The following is a 6,000-nucleotide window of genomic DNA, read 5'->3' as shown; positions in this document are numbered from 1 at the left end:
TTTTTTTCTTGCAGAATTATTTACTGAACAAAACGAGGCTGTGGTCAGTTCTAAACATTTATTTGAGCATAAAACATGACACCCCTCCTATCCTTCACTGGACACTGGACACACACGAATCCACCCAGGAAATTGAACGCACAGATCTGGTCAGATGGTGTCATCTGTCTGGTCCTGCTCCTGCCCCTCGTCTCCCCTCAGCTTTGATGGAACATTAATGACAAAAATTCCTTCCGTAATACTTGATTTCACCTGGTTAATGGAAAACGTTGTTCGCTTATTTCAGCCGAAGCAGACAAGTATGCCTTGAGAGCGAAATTTTGAGTTTTTCTTATTAAATCCAGGTACTTTTGAAATCAGGTCACAGTGCGTTTCCTGCTTGATTCAGTGATTTTGAATTCGCTGTGATTGCCACTGGAGGAACGGAGCAGCTAGACCCGCAGATTGTCCGCAAAGGTCGCACAAGCAGGGCCGTTGTCATGATGCTGCTTTGAAGCTCTGCCAGAGAGGCTACAGGAGGTAATCAGAGGAAAATATGTCCCCTCTTCTGTGAGACCTCCATTAGACCGGTCTGCCTCCGTCTGGGAAAATTGATTTTCTCCCTCCTCTTCTTTTCCCTCTCTGGTCCCATTGGAGGCTTGTTCGTCCCACTCGAGAGAGCGGTTCTGCACGACACCGGGAGAGGATTGTTAGGCCTCGACAGGTTGTTAGCCAAACTCCACAGCAGCCGCCTGGACTTGGACCTCTGTCAGACTAGCAGAAGCCTGCAGGAGTTTCTCTTTGCTCCTCGGCCTAATCCTTTCCTTCCTTCTCTTTCTGTCGCTTCACACTTCCTTCCCTTAACAATCTCACTCCCTACTCTCTCTCAAAGCCAAGTCTTGGATCAATGCACCATTGATTTTCCTATCAATGAACATTAGTATGGTTCTGCTGCCCAGAACCCTGCACACATATTCTCAGGCGCACACACACACACAGCACAGCAAACACATACCAGCGTTCAGGTTTCACAAGAAGGGCGTATAAAGAAAAACAGCGAAGGGAGATGGTGTTGGAAATAATGCAGTGTGGCTTTGATGAAAGAAAGGTTCTAGTTGAAAGCACAGGAGCCAATCAATGGAGGGATGACAGAGGGGCGAGGAAATGAAATCAGACTTGCTGTTGTTTCTGCTTAAAAGAAAACAGGCACCGGTCAACAGCCTGCAGGTCGATTCACAGCAGAATAATTCGCTCTGATTGGCAGCAAGAGTCGGCCGCTGATAATGGCGGCTAATCATGATGGAGCACAGGATGCACGGCTATATGTTTCTGCCTGGACACACACACACATCAGGACTCCCACTGTCCACATGCTTTTGTTTCTTTTCTTTGTCTTCGTCACGCCGTAGCTGCATTCCATAGCTGCAGAAACCTTAAAGGACAGACACTTTTATTTTCCTCAAATATTCATTTGAAACCGTCTAAACTAGAGGTCAGCATGTGTAATTGACAGCCAAGCCTCGTCCAGCAAAGCTACACATTTTCAGCGTGAACTTTCAAGAGAAAAACTCTCCCGGGATTAAAATGAACACATGCATGAAAAGTCTTTTGCTTTGTTAAGCTAGCGTACATGGCATTTAAAGGCTAATGTTATGTCATTTTGTCCTCGATTAGCCATCTGCTGCTGATCCCCTTCTGTCCAACTTTAGCATTAGCAGACTCAAATTTCTGCCATGCAAATACCGGGAAAGGAAGATTTGGACGCTGATGGGCTGCAGAACACATGATCTGCTTTGTGTGCAAGAGACTTACGTAGTGTCTTAGCTGTCATGAGCCTGTTTGTTGCAGCTCCGCCTGTTGCTTGAAATGTGAAGGTGATCAAGAGCATCATAGTGAGGAATATATATATATATATATATCATTAGGGGTGAAGGAAGTGGAATATCAAACTTGGTAGCAGTAGAGCTGCCATTTAAATTATTATAATAATGTTATTATCATGATTAGATTTGTGTTTAATGCTTTGAGATTTTCGTTTAATTCACACATGTGGTGAAATTCTCAGAGGAAGGGGGAGAGAGGGAGACTGGTCTTGACGGAACAAAGAAGTCGCCCACATGAAAGTTGATCCCGGGTTGAGACCCCCTGTAGGAGGAAATTGAGAAGCCTCGGGGGCCGTCTTCTGTCCTGCCCAACTGTAAAGTGTTTTAATTTGGGCTGCAGTGGACGCCCGCTTGTCCCACTGCCCTCCGAGCACGTGTGCGTGTCTGTGCTGGGAATATAAAACAGTTTTAAAACTGAATTATGCTTTTACAAGCCTGTTAAACTAAAACAACATACCATAAATAATACAGTGATCATGGAATATTTTGCACGACTTCCAAAGCAGGAGGCGACTGAGCAGATGAGTCAACACTTGACTAATCCTGGTGTAGTCGCACCTTGTTACTTTTCTAATCCATATCTGGCCTTGCTTTGATTAAAGATTACAATTCTAACCTCTATAACAGGCCTGGGCAAAGTGCGGCCCGGGGGCCATATGCGGCCTGATGCCTGTATTTTCGTGGCCCGTTTGAAGTCGGGCTAAAACTGTAACTGGTATGTTGTAATTTTTCTGCCTTTTTTGTTCTTTCTCTTTTAGTCACCACCACCTCTTCAGCAGTAAATATAGCGTGTTCTTGTTTCAAGACTAAAATTTTCATTGGGCGTTTTTGTGTGTTTTTCTTATTCCTCAAAATACATTGAAGGACTACAGAAAATATATTTTGAAATAAATTGCCTTTTATAGTTATGCTGATTTATATTAAAATTAAGTGCATATGAAATGGAATAGTTCAACAGTTTTCATTGCATATTTACACTTCTTAAAATCCTTACTTACATTTCATCTTTTCAGGTCAACTTCTCCTTGTTACTCAAGTATACAGTATATTTTGGATATTTTTCCATCATGTTTTGTACTCTTCGCAGTCTTTCTTTGGATGATGGCCCCTCACAACAGTTACAGTTTCTAATGTGGCCCTTCAGGAAATGTAATTGTCCACCTCTGCTCTATAATGTATGCAGTTGTCATTCACCTCTGTTGGCTGTTTAAATGAAATTGTGCAGTTGTACAGATTTCTTTTTATATTTTCCATAAGTAAAGAAATAGCTTTGTGCATTTTTAAATCCATGCCATTCCTAAAACCTCAAATTAAATCAGCATCCATTTCAACCTACAACACAGATTACCATGATGTGAATCAGACACATTGTCGGTGTCTAGCAAGTATATGTTCACTTGCCCACCCACCTGTATTGCGTGCACACTCACACAAACAATGGGAAATTGATTGCAGTCTGCATTTGTTTGCTTTATCAAAGACACAGTGCTCATGTTGTTCTCTGTATTAGTAAGAATATCTCTGGAATTATGATTCTGAATTTTAAGCAGTTGCTGACTGACACTAAGATTTAGTTTCAAGTTTTTACTACTTCTGCTGAGCATCATTTACTGAACATAAAGTTATTACCCAGCCAAGGGAATGACAGAAGTGGAGGTGATGGTACTGTGTGACTGTATAAGCATGAACCCTTTGAATCCAGTCCTAGACATCTACATGTAAAGACTGGCAAGTGATATGAAAAAGTGAGATTTTAAGAAGCTTGACCCAAATAAAATGATGATTCAAGGGTTAGAAACCTTAACAGTTGCACGACAGTTGCTGCAACCTTGTGTGAAAACCTATTGTTTATAGTGGGAAATGACATAAAATGAGTCCAGAATAACTTACATTTCCACATTAAAATTAACATATTATGCCAAATAAATTATCTTATTTTCACATACATGTGGGCAAATTTAATCTGTTTAGCTAATGTAATTGTGGATCCAGTTAGATTAAAAAAATTGATTTATCTATTGTGTGTTCTCATTTGGTTCAAAATTGACCTTGATAAATCATGGTAAAACAAAGAAGCAACACGACTATGAGCTGATAGAATAATCATGCAGGTTGTTGTTATGAGAGTCAGAAACCACCCCATGCTTTTTTGCCCAGAGGATGGATTCTGTGAAATGTTGTGGAGATTCCACTGAAGGTTGATGGTGTACAGTATTTGCGTCAGGACGTATATGTGAACTCATCTAAGACTTAGACAATAGGAATATCACAGGTAAAGTGCAGTGTTTAACACTGCAGTTAAAAACACAGGCTTGTTAAAGTGATTTGCCATCTAAGAAGGGAACTACATTTACTTTTTTCTTCTCTGATATCTTGGTGAAGGTGACAAGAAATGTTGAAGTCTGAATATCCATTAAAACGCGAAGTCTGTCGGTCTATTATAATGTGGTTTCATTTCAACATTGTTCCACAATTGGGGGAAATAAACCACTTGAAAATCAGTTGTGTTGATGTTGAGGTCATGGTAAAAGAAAGTCAGTAGTTTGGGCAAGGCTCTGTAACCAATATACACACAGCTTGAAAGGAGGGGGCGTTGTGTCAACCGAGACTGCGACCTTTCTGACCACAAACTTCACTTCCTCACTCAGATCACGAGAACCAGGCTGCGGTGAGTGATGGAGGCGGAACAACCATAATGAGAGTTCAGCAAAACCCCTATAAAATCAACCAAACCAATGCAGCCAGCTCCTAAATATAATGTAAAGCGAGCAGAAGCCCAACGTGAATGGCGAAACAAAAGAATGTAGCCGGCTGTCGCGTGAAACGCAGCAGTGGAAGGCCGCGGTGTGGGTGAGCTCCTCCGCCGGCTGGAGGCGACCGACGGCGGGGGGCACGCGGTCCAGCGCGCTCGGAGATGACTTCGGTTTTCGACGGCATGAGTTGAAAAGCGAATACACATGCGAAACTTCAGCGAGTTTTAGGTGTGTGTGTGTGTGAGAGAGAGAGAGAGAGAGTGCGGCGCTAAGACCCAGAACTCGCGCTGTCGACGGCGTCAGCTCGAAGAGCAGCAGCCCTCGGGAGGCTGCTTTTCCCCGGCGTGAGGAGAGACAGCGTCCCGGTGAAACCCCGACCCCGTTTTATCCATACACGTTTTCATGCAATATAGAGAAACGACGTTTTATTTCCAATCGAATACAACTGGCTATGGTGTGCAAAATAGTATTTTATATTGCAACATTTTAGTCAAATAAAGAACACAAGTGATGAATAGAAAGGGGTCTTCACACGTGTTGGCTAGCGATGACGTCAGCACGTCATATACTTGCATGGTAATAATGCACATTTGAATCTCAGCTCCAACAGGCGGAGGGAGCAGCAGGTGATTTATTTCACCTTCAGGGACATGGAGTGCCACGTGCGTTGATATTTACATTCACGTCTTCTTTGGACGTGACAATTGTCCACAGGATTAAAGATCTGTAATTTCTATCGCGTTGAGTCCATCACGCCATGAGAGACGACTTTGATACGCACATCCATTTCCTGGGTTTCTGCCACTGTTCTCGCTTGGCCTTGCTTCAATCCACAACAAACTGTCCGCTAAATCTTAATCAGAACATGTTTGGGAGAAGATACTATTAATACATAGAATGTGACTCAGTACGCATGCGTGCGTACGAGAGTTGACTTTGTCAAATATTTAAATATCTGCCCAGCTCAAATGAGAGCGTCCACACCCCCCTTCCCTTCGTATCCCCCCATGACCCACACACACACACACACACACAAAAACACGCACGCACACCTCCCCCACCCTCCCCCAGACTCCCATCGCCGCTTTCTTTGTTCCCCTCCGATGATTCCCAGGACGCGCACTGAAACCACAACACTGCCACCCAGTGGCCGCTGGACGAACGTCTGATTCGATGACGTGACGTCAGGAGCGATATCCGCGGACAAAAAAACGATATTAAACTAACACGGCAAGTGCTGCTACACCACGCCAGTAATCCTTGTCTGAAGGGAAGTGCGTGACTTCAGAGTGCAGCCGGTTTTGGAGCTCGCGCGAACGCAGCGTATTCAACGGTCGTGCCTCCCTCCTCCCACTCTCTTTGTCCGACCGTCTTTAATTTGATTT

The sequence above is a fragment of the Synchiropus splendidus genome, chromosome 3, assembly GCF_027744825.2.
Source record: "Synchiropus splendidus isolate RoL2022-P1 chromosome 3, RoL_Sspl_1.0, whole genome shotgun sequence".
Taxonomy (NCBI): domain Eukaryota; kingdom Metazoa; phylum Chordata; class Actinopteri; order Syngnathiformes; family Callionymidae; genus Synchiropus; species Synchiropus splendidus.
This window is presented reverse-complemented; position numbering follows the sequence as displayed.